The sequence below is a fragment of the Manacus candei genome, unplaced genomic scaffold (genome assembly GCF_025592945.1).
Source record: "Manacus candei isolate 608988 ecotype Guabito, Panama unplaced genomic scaffold, ASM2559294v1 h1tg000023l, whole genome shotgun sequence".
NCBI classification, from domain to species: Eukaryota; Metazoa; Chordata; class Aves; order Passeriformes; family Pipridae; genus Manacus; species Manacus candei.
In genome coordinates, this window is record NW_026138071.1 from 22626802 (window position 1) to 22639145 (window position 12344).

The window sequence follows — 12344 nt, forward strand, 5'->3', positions numbered from 1 at the left end:
AAAACCCACTCTCTAATGGTGCATCCTAAAAAGCCCTGCTGCATCCTAAACCCCATCTAATTTCTTCTGCCTCCCACCCTCTACACATAACCAGGGCGTTTGATGACTTGTTTAGGTTAGGACTTGGTAACAAGCACACACCCACCCACCTACCTACAGGGCAGCAGAAAAATTTAGTATACCCCACAACCAGAGTCCCGCTCTGGACACCTGTCAAACCCCTTTCCTTGCTCTGTGGCCAGTAATCCACATCAAATGTCCTTCACAGCTTGCAGCAGACTACACTCTTTTCACTCGGGTCTTCAAGTTCCCACGAGAGGAGAGATGCAAGAGTGAGAAGCCCAGTTTCCTGTGACATGTCTCTGCCTTTAACACTACTCCTCTACTATCTTTGGCAGGCAGACATAGGAGAACTTGCTCTGCTCTGCCACCTGAACACCCTGTAGTCCCATAATGTGGCACCAGTCCCGAGACAGTAACTCCAGGTGAGCAGTGGATCATACCTGTTTGGGGCAATGCACCTCTTTCATTACACACTGAGCTCACCTCAGGCTGCAGCAGAGCACACAAGACTCAGCTGCAAAGGACCAACATGTTGCTCAGTTTCTGAGGTCGCCTCAAGCCCCCGAAAGCTGTGCCAGAGGCTAGAGGCACTCTCATCCTGACTGTGGGCACAGCAAGAAATCATACCCAGAGATGCTCAGGTGACTGTCATTGCCTTGCAGCAGGTAGAGGATCTACCTGGCTAACCAAGCTTATCCTAATATAAGGTTATAGCTTTATTTCTAATTAAATTCCAAGCCATGCAAGGGGAAACACTGAAGCGCTATTAGCAGTTATCCTCTGTGAAACAGAAAACCCTGTAGCAGCACACTGTGTGTAATTATAAGCCACTGAACTATGGAAAGTCAAAAACAGAACAAAACACTGAGTTTGTAGGATTTGCTGTATTAGATCCTCAGAAGGAGGTTCACTGATAGGTTTTGACAAAAACTGTCTTTCCCTGAATATAAATGTCAGGATGCAATGAACGGATCCCTGCTAACTCAGACTTACGGGGGCGGGCAGACGGGGCCACCGGAGGTTCACTGCAAAGGCACAGGAGAGGGATCTGCAGCAGCTCTACCCTGACGTCTGGGGGCTCAGTGTTCACAGTGCCTGTACACAGACAGGTGCATGTGTTCGTCTGCAACTTCGATCACACCTTCGGGTAGATTAAAAAAATCAGCCTAATAAGAACATGCCTCAAGTCTGAAAACAGAAAATCTGGAACAGGACTTAGAACTCTTGCTGGGCTGAGCATACTGCTCCCCACAGCCTTAACTGCAGCAGGAGAAGGACTCACTGGCCCTTTACCAGATCTCTACTGCAGCAGGCAGGCTGCACCTGGGCAAGGGAAGCATGACTTGTTGTTTTTTAAAAGATCCCTAAGCATGGCAGGTATTTGGGTATTGGTTGTTAGTTCATGTCAATTCCTGGAAATGCTGGAAATCTGTGTTACTTTTCTGCTTCTGTAATTTCGATGAGCAGGCATTAGACGTGCTGCAATGTCACTTGATATTCTGCTTTTCTACTTTTATCTGTTTTGTGGATTTACATTTCTTAGCTGCATGTGAAGGGTTTCTTGTCCTCCAGCGGGCTGCTGGCAGCTGCCTGCCCTCTCCTGGCAGCCTGGGGCTGCAGAGAAGGGACTTGCCTATCAGGAGCCGGCTTCATGCAGAGACAGGGACCCAAAGCACATCCACACAAAGGTTTTCACAGGCTGCAAAGCATGCAAGAGTTTTCCATGGATTAATCTTCTGATTTGAACTGTGCCAAAATACTATACTTTCAAATGTATCTGAAATAATGGAAATATTGCAGCAATTGTAAAGCACAAAAGGATAGAATCAGAGCAAGGGGAGAGGGGCTTTTTTGGTCAGTAGCTCTTGTATTTTGCGTCCAACAGCAAAAACAGTAGCCATTTCCAGAACAGCTGTACTACTGATGTAAATATACCAAGTGAAGTACACCCGCAAGAGGTAAATAATGCTCATCAGATAGCTACAAGGAAAGCATTAAACTAGGGCTAAACACACTGAACATGTCTTCATCTGTCATGGGGAGCAGACACCAGAGTGACCTGAACAAAGCAGAAGCTGCAGGATGGAACAAAGATCTCACGGCCACTAAAACCTGAGGCAAGATCATGAGGTCTTAATCTGCCTTCTTTTAGTTTAAAGCTATTACCTCTTGTCCTGTCACAACAGGTTCTGTTAAAATGTCTGTTCCCAGCCTTCTTTACAGGCCCCCTTTATGTACTGGAAGGCCACAATGAGGTCTCCACAGGGCCTTCTCTTCTCCAGGCTGAACAATCCCAACTCCCTTAGCCTGTCCTCATAGGACAGGCTCCCTTAGTGGCTCCTTCTAAATTTCAGGCTTTCCTGGGAAATGCTGTTCTCCAGCATTCCTTCCAAGTGATAGCAAAGATGAATCAGATAGGACTTAGAGCAATGACTACTAGCTTCCTAACAGTCCTGCCATTCCTTTTAAAGACCAGAACAATTAGCACCTAAATCATCAACCTGTATTCCGAATGCTATCCTTGTGAGAGCTGTGCACTCCTCAGCTCCCATTTCACACTGCCTATCCAAAAGGGATGAAATCATTCTCACTACATGGTCAAATTCACATATCTTTCTCAATCAGTTTAACTTCACCTAGTTTTGCCAGAGAACAGCTTGTGCATCTTGACTGACAGTGGGCCAGAGCAGAAGGAGGCTGATGTAGAACAACCCTTGTCTGTCTTTTGCATTACCTTGTCTTTGTTTTCAGAGAACCATAGCACAACTTGGGTTGGAAGGGACCTTAAAGATCATCTTGTTCCAACCCCCCTGCCATGAGCAGGGACACCTTCCACTAGACCAGGTTGCTCAAAGCCCCATCCAGCCTGGCCTTGAACACTTCCAGGATGCCAGGGATGGGGCATCCACAGCTTCTCTGGGCAACCCGTGCCAGTGTCTGACCACCTTCCACAGTAAAGAATTTCTTCCTAATATCTAATGTAAGCCTGCCCCCTCTTTTCTACAGAGGTTGTGCTTTTGCATTAAATACTGTCTTCCTTTTAACACTACTCAGCTGGATTTAGCTCTGTATAAAATGCCTTAAAAACAATTATATAGAAAACAGCAATAGCCAATGCTTAGGAGTGATATGTCATCACCCTCTTTTCTCCTCAGTGAGACATGAATTAAAAGCCAACTCAGGCACAGGTAAAAGGCTAGCACCGGTTCCCTAGCAGGGAGAGAAGGGAATGCTCACCTGGAACTAGTGTAGACCAGGGGCAGTTGTGGGGATGGAACAGAGCACAGCCTCACATACCCTCACCCTGTCTGCCATGTTTTGCCCACACCAGCCCAACAGCATCATCCCCTTGCCCTCTTCTGTTCTGGGTGCTGACACCTGAGGAGACAGTGATGATAAGCTCCTACCACTGCTGCTGCTGAAATCACTTAGCTCTGACTCAGGGGAGAGGCATCACAGGACCTCATTTACCACTCCCTACCAGGGTCTAGCACAGGGTGAGGGGCAGGCAGGTGTATCTGGAGGCAGTGCTGCCCTTCCTACAGCCCCCACTCTGCTCTGAGCCCCTTTGCTCTTCTGGGAGTAGACTCAGCCTCAGGTGTCTGAGCTCTGTCTTTCACATGAGGCTGTCTACAGCCTTGGGAAACAAGAAACCAATATGAAATATTATGCTTTAGAACTTGCATAGGGTTCAGCTGGCTGAGGACAAGCTTCAGAGCCTGCTCCAAAGTCTGTGAAGCTGATGGTAATGCAGAGATTCCCCTTGACTTCAGAGAGATGAAGTCCCAAGGGAAGAGCAAGTTGATCACTGACCCTGCCTTGCAGCGCAGTCTGAGCAAGGGAGCTCTAGCACAAATCTCTTTGGTGCATCAAGCTACAAGTGAGTCCCCTGATGCTGCAGATAATACAGGAAAGGTGAACATGAGGTCTGGGTCTCCCAGGGTTTTTCATTGTTTGGATTTTGCTGGAAGCTGCTGTTACACAGAGACTTCTTTGCTGATCTGCTTTTGCCCAAGTGTTTGTGCTTCAGAGTCACTTAATTCAGTTAACAAACAAATTCCAAACTCACACAAAATCTTGGCATTTCAGAGCATTCCCATGCTCATCTATATCCTCCTTGCTAATATTTGCCCATTTCCTTCCCCCGTCCCCAGCCACTTCACCACTATCAAAGCTTTCTCATCAGATTCTTTCCTTGGGCTTTAGGCTCACAAACAAGCAGCATCCTTTCTTGTTTCCCCCACAGAATACCAGGATATAAAGGACAAACTGCAGTGGTGATACAAATATCAAATTAGCAACAACAAACAGGAGCAAACTCCTTTGTATAGAAGTTTTCATGGGAAAGCCCAGGGACAAAACACTATCATATGTTTCTCACCCCACATGCCTTTCCAGGCTTTGTTAACAGTGTTAGTTTTACAGTCCCTGACTGAAAAACTGGGCCCTGTGCATGCTGGCAATCAGGTGTGCACTGAGAGAGCAGCAAAGGAGATCACACACCATTGAGACACTGAGGCTGGGCAGGGCAAGGACTTTAATCATCAAAATTCTAATAATTATGTAAATAGAAGCTCTCCTTCACTGCTGGGGTGGGCTAAGGAGGTACACAAAATGAAAAAAACCAAACCTGTTCGCAGAATTTTATTCATACTAGCCTAACATCTGTTACTTTTTAAGTAGGTGTTTAAAGAAGGTTGTCAGGCCACAGTTACCCTTTATTAAAATCCTGTAGGTCAATATGGGAATAACTACCCTTTATTGAATAGATAAATTATACATACTAACAAAAATTCATCATAAATGAGAATTCAGGGGCTCTTTTCTTCTGCTCTCACAGTATCTTTTAGCATACTGTATAATACACAGCATGTGTGGTTTCCATTATAGAAAAAATGGTTTGGTGACTGTGACAGGCTATAATTAGACTCTGATACAAAGCAGGGCCAGTGTAACACTCAGTGTTCATGCACTGTGCATCACAATGGGATCTCAGTCTTGTTGCCTGTTCCTTGTGCCTGCTATAATGACCATCAGTAACAACAGGAATGGGTAAAAGCTCTCTTCTTTGCATGTAGTCGGCCTACGGGTTCCACAGAAAGGAAGATGTTACACTGATCATACCAAACACGAATGGAGCTAAAAAATGAGCTTCCCTCTGACACTGTATTTGGTCATGACCTCTGTCATGCAACAATTCAAAGAGAGGAGAATTTACAAAGTCACAGTGCAAAAAGCTCAACTCAGCTGCGTGTTCTCTGAACTGGAGGGAGCTATTTGCATACCAGGGTGCAAGAGGCTGCAGCCAACACGAGACATGTTGAAAGAGACCTGCATGTGGAAGGAAGCACGAGCTCACTACGTGTTATCTGAGCTATTCTGGTATCTTCTGAAGAGCTGGTGAAGAAGCTGGCAAGGAAAGGACTCTCAGGGGCCTGTCACAGCATCTGTGCTAGCAAATAGTCCTTGGTGACAGAGCCACGTGGCAGCAGTGTGAAAGCTCTGGAAGGCCATTTCCAATCTCTGACTTGCTTAGCTTCCTCTGCAAGCAGCTCCCATTCAGATGCTGTGATAAAGCAGGTTTCTCATTTGCATTTTCCAAAACAGGCTGATGGTTTGTTTGCTTTTATAAAATTCTTTCCTATGACCTTGGGTGGAGAAAACCCTCAAGCTACTTCCACTACTTGACATGAATTGGAAGTGGAGAGAGGGACATTTTTGCAGCTGTCAGCCCATGCAGCTGCCCAGTGTCTCCCAGGTTTGAGGTCCAGGAGCTCACCCTTTCAAGCAAGCCAGTTTGATATTAAAAAACCCACAGTATAGGTAGGAAATAGAACATTGCATATGTCTAATTACTGTTCCTCTGCTACCCCAACAATTAAGAGCAATACAAAATGATCTGTGGGCTGTCACCCTCATGCCCTGACTGTGTGCTCTGAAGGGTTGATTTCACACTCAGGGGGACACATGGCACATGGAAAACAAAGACCCCTATTTTTTCCAAGGCAGTGACTGCTTGCAAAAGCCCATGCAGCAGCTTGTTACAGCCTGTGTCAGTGAAAATGCTGCCAGACAGTCAAAAGAGACAAGCAAAGATCTGAAAGATCTGCAGAAAATAAAGCCAATTGCCAAGGCTAGGATTTTCCAAGGGAAATTAAGTGGGACAACCTTACTGAAGAGTAGACCTAAAATGCTGTGAATATTGCTGTCTTGCTGTGACCATATTAACTGTAACGTGACTTAGAATAGACCTGACAACCCCATATGTGATCCAGAATAGCTTCATACAATGCAAGACTCTTTTATTCACTTCCATTAAGAAGATTTTCTGCCTTACACAGCCTAACCACAGGCAAGGCACAGCGTTAATGAGAGGGGGTCTGAGCAAAGGGCTGAGGCTCCCAAGCACAGACGTCAGGCACGAACAAGCAGAGCTGAGTGTCACGGACACAGTGCCTTGTAGGAGGATGTACCAGATGTATTTTCTATTGAAAAACCTACCCTCTTTGTTCAAGGAAATCTTAAGTGGTTTCATTTCTCTGCTGCAAACAATTCACTTCCTCCTTCTCCCAGCAGAAAGGAGATGAGGGGATTTTAGGCAGAGCATTAACCCCAGAGAGAGGCCACCTCTGAAACACACCTACGTACACCAGTCACTCCTGGCTGCCTCAGAAATGCTGGTTTGCTGCCTGACCTATTTCTGGCTTCAGCAAAGGAGAAGAAAAACAACACACCATTGATTTTGCAAGTAGTTGTTCTGCAGAATAAACCAGTCCAAACCCCATGTTTATTTTGCTTCCTGGGGATCTGTCAGAGAGGTCACTGGAGAAGTAAGAGATTTAGAACAGGAGATAAAGAGAACTTGTTTTCAGTTCAAGAGGTGTATGCTTCCTGAAGCTACCTACCTGCCCCAGATTCCCCTATCCTACAAAAGTTTGGCAGAAAAATAAATCTTATAAATGCCAAAATCGGTGAATTACAAAGTGGCTCTGATTCCCCAAAGGAAGGATGTAGAGCAAGCTCTTAAAGACCAATGATAAATGATAACCCTCCACACAGGCTCCCAGCATGAAGCACAGCCACAAACATCTTCCTTTCTCAACAGTACCTTCCCCTGCCCTCCCTGCTGCCCCAGCCCAGCCAGCTTTCCTTTCTGCTGCCACGCAGGGATGAGTCCTCCCTTTGCCCATCCTGCAGCAGCTAACAATTGGAAAGCTGCTCTTTGCTAACTATTTAGAGAAAAGCTGCCCTGAGCCCCTGGATAGGCAACCAAATGGAAATCTCCTGCAACAGCAATATTTTTGCCCAGCTCAAGACCCTGTGCAGGGAGAAATGCTCCATGGGAAGAAGGTAGGTACATCTGACCTCTGCAGAGCCCCTCTGGATGGAGGTCTGTCTCTAGGGAGGGCTTGGGCAGGCACTGAGAAGCAGACATAATTTCTGGCAAGTTTCAAAGGCTCTAGTTTTTAATACTTGGGCTTGTGACGGGTAGAGGCAGTAAAGCAAAAGCTGTCTAAGATGCAGCTTCCCAGGCAGGTGCAGCGCTGCAGGGGACTGGTTTTACATCAGGTGTCACTCGTTAGGGTCTCCTGCATGAGCTGGGACTCACAGCACTGCTGACAGTCACCTTAGAAAGAAAACAGGTGACATCTGCCCACGCAGAGCAAAGTGAAACAGGAGGCAGGAGGCAACACCATGACAACACCCAGCAGCTAATTTTTTTTTTTCTTCAGCACAAGATGCATGCAAGAATAGCCAGGCTGGGTAGGCAGTCTTTCCAGTGCCCTTCCCTGTCCCTGACAGTAGCCACCTCATAGACTCACAGAATATCCTGAGTTGAAAGGGATGCACAAGGATCATCGAGTCCAACTCCTGGCTCTGCACAGAACAACCCCAAAAATCACACCACGTATCTCAGAGACTGGAAAGCATGTAGCAGAGTTTCCCCAGAATATTTTATCTGAGGATTTGAGGAACTGAAAGGTCCCTCCGAGACTTACGGCAGAGGGTTGGAAATGCCAGTGTGCCCACACAAGTTCTGTGCTAGGAAGCAAGGAAGTAAAATGCCCTTTGAGGTAGATCCAAGAAGAAAAGAGGAGGTTCACGGCTCCAAGGAGGCCTTGTGAAATGGCCCTGTGGTAAGAGTGCCTCCAGGAGGTGTGCAGGCAGGCACCAGGGCAAGAATAATTGCTGCCCACTCAGTGCCTTGCCCAGCAAGTCTCCCAGCTGTAGCAGATGCAGATCATTATGTGTCTCAGGGGGCAGGCACAGGAGAGGGAGCTGCAGGACATGCTGCTCCGGTTCCCTTGTCTGCCTCAGGAACATCAGCCCAGCCACCATCATCTATCCATGGTTAACACAAGGAAGCTGGAAAGGAGCAGGAAAAAGTTGAACAATTTGTGATGAAAGAGACTGTAAATCATGCATGCAGGGGACGTGGTGATGGGACAATCAGCTGTCGTTAATGAAGTCCTGGATAAGAAAGATGAGGAAGCAAAACACTGCACTCTCCCCTGGCTTCTGCAATTATGCACCCAGAAGCATTAAGTATAATTAGACAGACACATCTATTTTTGGAGTTAGGAAGATAAAGCAGGAGTGCCTAAAAAACAGATCCTTCTAAAAGAGATTGGGGAGAGGGGCTACAGAGAGCAAATGCACTGCCTGGAAAACAGCAGCAGTGGCTTGCTATGCTCTCCTGACCACTGCCAGGAGGACATTTTCCACCTAGGGGTCACCACAGTGAGAATCCACAAGTTTTGGCTGCAGAATAACTGAAGATTTCGTAATTCAGGGCCTTTTCCCATGCCCAAGGACAAACTGCCTGATTGGCATCTTGCAGTTAAGTCTGAGCTATCAGATATGTTTGGTATTCTGAGAGGTGAGGAAGAACTTCAGAGGGGCTGGAGAAACAGCAGTTTCTCCCTTGCCAGAGGCCATGTCTGCCAGTAAGGAGACAAAAGAACATCCAAGATGAAAACAAAGCAGCTAGGTGGGAAATTCCCCTCATTATAAGTATAAAGAACATTTTCCTACTAGGAAAAGGGATAAAAAAAGTCCTCATCTCCTAAACAGGTATTTTTTTCATCAGTAATTCAGACCTAGAAACTCCCCTTCAAATATTCTCCCTCAGAAACTGGAGCTGTAAAATCTACAGAGGGATGATGCATTTCACCTGGGAACTTAAGACACCTAAGAAGAGGGACAGTAGGAGGGAAGAGAGCCATCATCAAGTGCTTCCCTTTTGAAAAGCTGGTTGCACATAATCCAAGTCTGACCCCACCTTTTGGGGAAGCCTTAGTCACAGGTGGTGTCTACTTGCTCACTAGCCCTCAGAGGCTTTCTCAGCTGATGCCAAAGCAACTTCTCACATGTATGTCACACAGGGAAGTAATCTGTCTATAGCAGTGGTCTGATTTTGTCATTGCTGCTGTGCAATATCAATAGGAAGCCACTCAAGGAACTGGTGAGTGACCAAGATCTGAAGAGTCTCTGAATGGCTACTGCCACATTCCCTTTGTGACCAACCAGCCTGTCATGGCACAGAAGTACGAGCTACGCCCAGATGTGCATAGGGTAACAATTCACTTCTCACTTGCCTGGGTGAAATGAAACACAGGGGTACCTGGGAACCCTTCATGCTGTGGGTGTAATTCACACCACATACTACCCCGTCCAAATCCCAGGCAGTTCTCACCCCACCACCCTGGGTCCTTGTGCCTCCCTCAAACCTCATCAGTCAGCAGAGTTCTTACACAGTGACTAAGAGCCGACTATTTTCTCAAGCTGTGCCAGGATTGTTGCTGCAGTTCCCATGTAGGGCAGAAGGACCCTAGAGACTCTTTCATGTCTGCATCCTATAGCAAAAACCTATCTGGGAAGTGATAAGATGAGAAAGTTGTTATCAGTCACTTCCCTGACTGCAGATATTGCCTGCCCAGCACTGTGGTTGCTTTTCCTCTGGAGCTCACAAAGGCTCAAAGGCTATTTTTTAGCTTGGGATTGAAAATAAATCACTCCAATCACTCCAATCACTTGCTTTTCTTGAGGTGCTACAAAACAAACTACAGTGGAAATGTTATCACTGGTAACAGATTTAGCCTGCAGGACCATGTGTTCATTTAAATTTTAACACTTAAGAATAGTTTCTGGTGGCACCATGTAAATACGAGGTATGGTCAGCACAAGCAGGTACAAATTGAGTGACGTTGTATGACTTGAAGTCACTTATTTCTGCTTCTGACAGCTACTGATGAAACCCTACCTTGTTTCTTCTCCGTGCCCCCTGTGCATTCAGGACACTGGAGTGAGACTTGGAAAAAGAAGAGTATGCAAGGAGACAATATCACCTTAATGATATGCCTCACTGATGCCTCTCTATCACACCTACCTGCCACACAAATATCTGGGAGGAATAAAACATTTACTGTCTTGACAAACCAACTGTGCCTGATTCCCACCACTGCCAGAATTCTAGCAGTGCCTAAGAGCCCAGAGATGCCATCACTGCACTCCTGCTCACCTTGCTACCTTTGCATCCTGCTGATACAGGCTTGATGAGACAACAAAAGGGGGTTTGAATCCACTTCTTTCCTCAAAAAAAAATAAAAATTCTGAAAGCTGTATAAATAAACCAACTGTGAGGGAAGAAAACAGTTGCATAAGAGAGATTTTTCTCTGCTTAAAATTCAAAGCCTGCTCCTGCATGCCAGAGGCAGAGACAGCATGAGCAGCAGCAACCTCCCTGCTTTGCTCTCTGAGTGCCCTGGCACTGGCTGCAGGAGGAGATCCTGCCTCACTCACCCTGGAACCACTGCCTGCAGGGCATGGCTGGACTCTGCTCCTCATGGGCTCTCAGGCTGTCCAGAACTGAGCAGATTCAAGCCATGTTCCTGGCAGAAGCTATCATTTGTCCATATGCCAAGGCTGTGCCCTGCAAGACTATCACAGCCTCTCAAATAGTAGGTTTTTCCTCCTCTTCCCTTGTCCGCAAAAATGATACTTTCCTAAAATACAGATACTTTCCTAAAATACTCAGCTGTAGTCCTGCCTGGCACAAACCAGCTCAGGCCACACAGTTAGATCTTGCTGAATTTAAAACAATCTGAGAGCAAGATCCAGTAAGTAGCAATCAAACAACCCTTAAAACAGAGCCACTGAGCAGCAAAATGAAATCAGGCAGTGCCTTTATACAGGCCAAGGCCAAGCAAGAACCAAGGAAACGAAGCCAGCACGTGAGAGATTCCGTGTCCTACCTTGTCAGAGCTTAGAAGGAAAGCAGGGAGTTGGGGAGACCAAGAGTTGCCTTTGCAAGGAAAAAGGCTTCAGCACACGAAGCAAGGTGCGCTCAGAAATACAAGGTTTTCTCCCCACTCCCAGCTAACAAAGGGCTACTGGTCAAGGAAAACAGGAGATCTATCCTAGCATTTCCCAACTGCACCTAGCGGAATAAGCATTCCTCACACCATGATTTTTTTGCCAATCCTCTATATTTCCAACTGACTGTGCTGTCTGGTATTGCTAGATGATGTCCAAGGGCTGCCCTGTAAAAGTGTTATCTTTAGGGACATAATGACATGAGAAGAGAGAAGGGGAGAAGCAGCAACACAAAAGACTGACTAGTAGGGCCCAGAACAAGTTTTCAGGTGTGGCATTTAGGAAAATTCTATTTCTGATGTAAAGTAAACTAGATCTAGAAATAGAAAAAAAAGGTAGGGAAGTGCTCAGCATCAGTCTTTGAGGCTGGCTTTTCAACTAAACCAGCTTTTAGGGTCATGGACTCATCTGCCAGGTGGCACATCTATTTCAACTGAATCCTCACCACAGGCAGGCTTCTAGCTAGATTTGTTCGGGAAAAAAACCCCAAAACCACCAAACAAAACAAAAGAAAACCAACCCCCAAACCCACACATGCAGCCTTTTATGTGTACATAGGGGAAAAACTGTCACAAATGCAAAGGCTTGTCATTTCATATCTTCCATAAAACAGAGATTCTTTCATAACCCCACAAACATAAGGAATCAGGGAAATGATAGGTCTGTATTACAAAACAGACAAGATCATCAAGTCCAACCTTTGACTGAAAACAACCATGCCCATTAAACCATATTTTGAGATGCCACGTCTACTCAGTTTTTGAACACTTCCAGGGATGGTGACTCCAACACTTCCCAGGGGAACCTGTTCCAATGCTCAGCAACTCTTTCAGTGATAAAATTTTTCCTAATATCCAAACTGATATCCTGGTGCAACTTGAGGCCATTTCCCCTTGTCCTGTCAC

At 46.1% G+C, this 12344-nt stretch overlaps 1 long non-coding RNA gene across 2 annotated transcripts in view; it reads right to left on the reverse strand.

Annotated features, from left to right (window-relative positions):
* Window positions 1-12344, reverse strand: part of LOC127471150 (uncharacterized) — a 30780-nt gene that overhangs the window by 14190 nt on the left and 4246 nt on the right. The window lies entirely within an intron of this gene.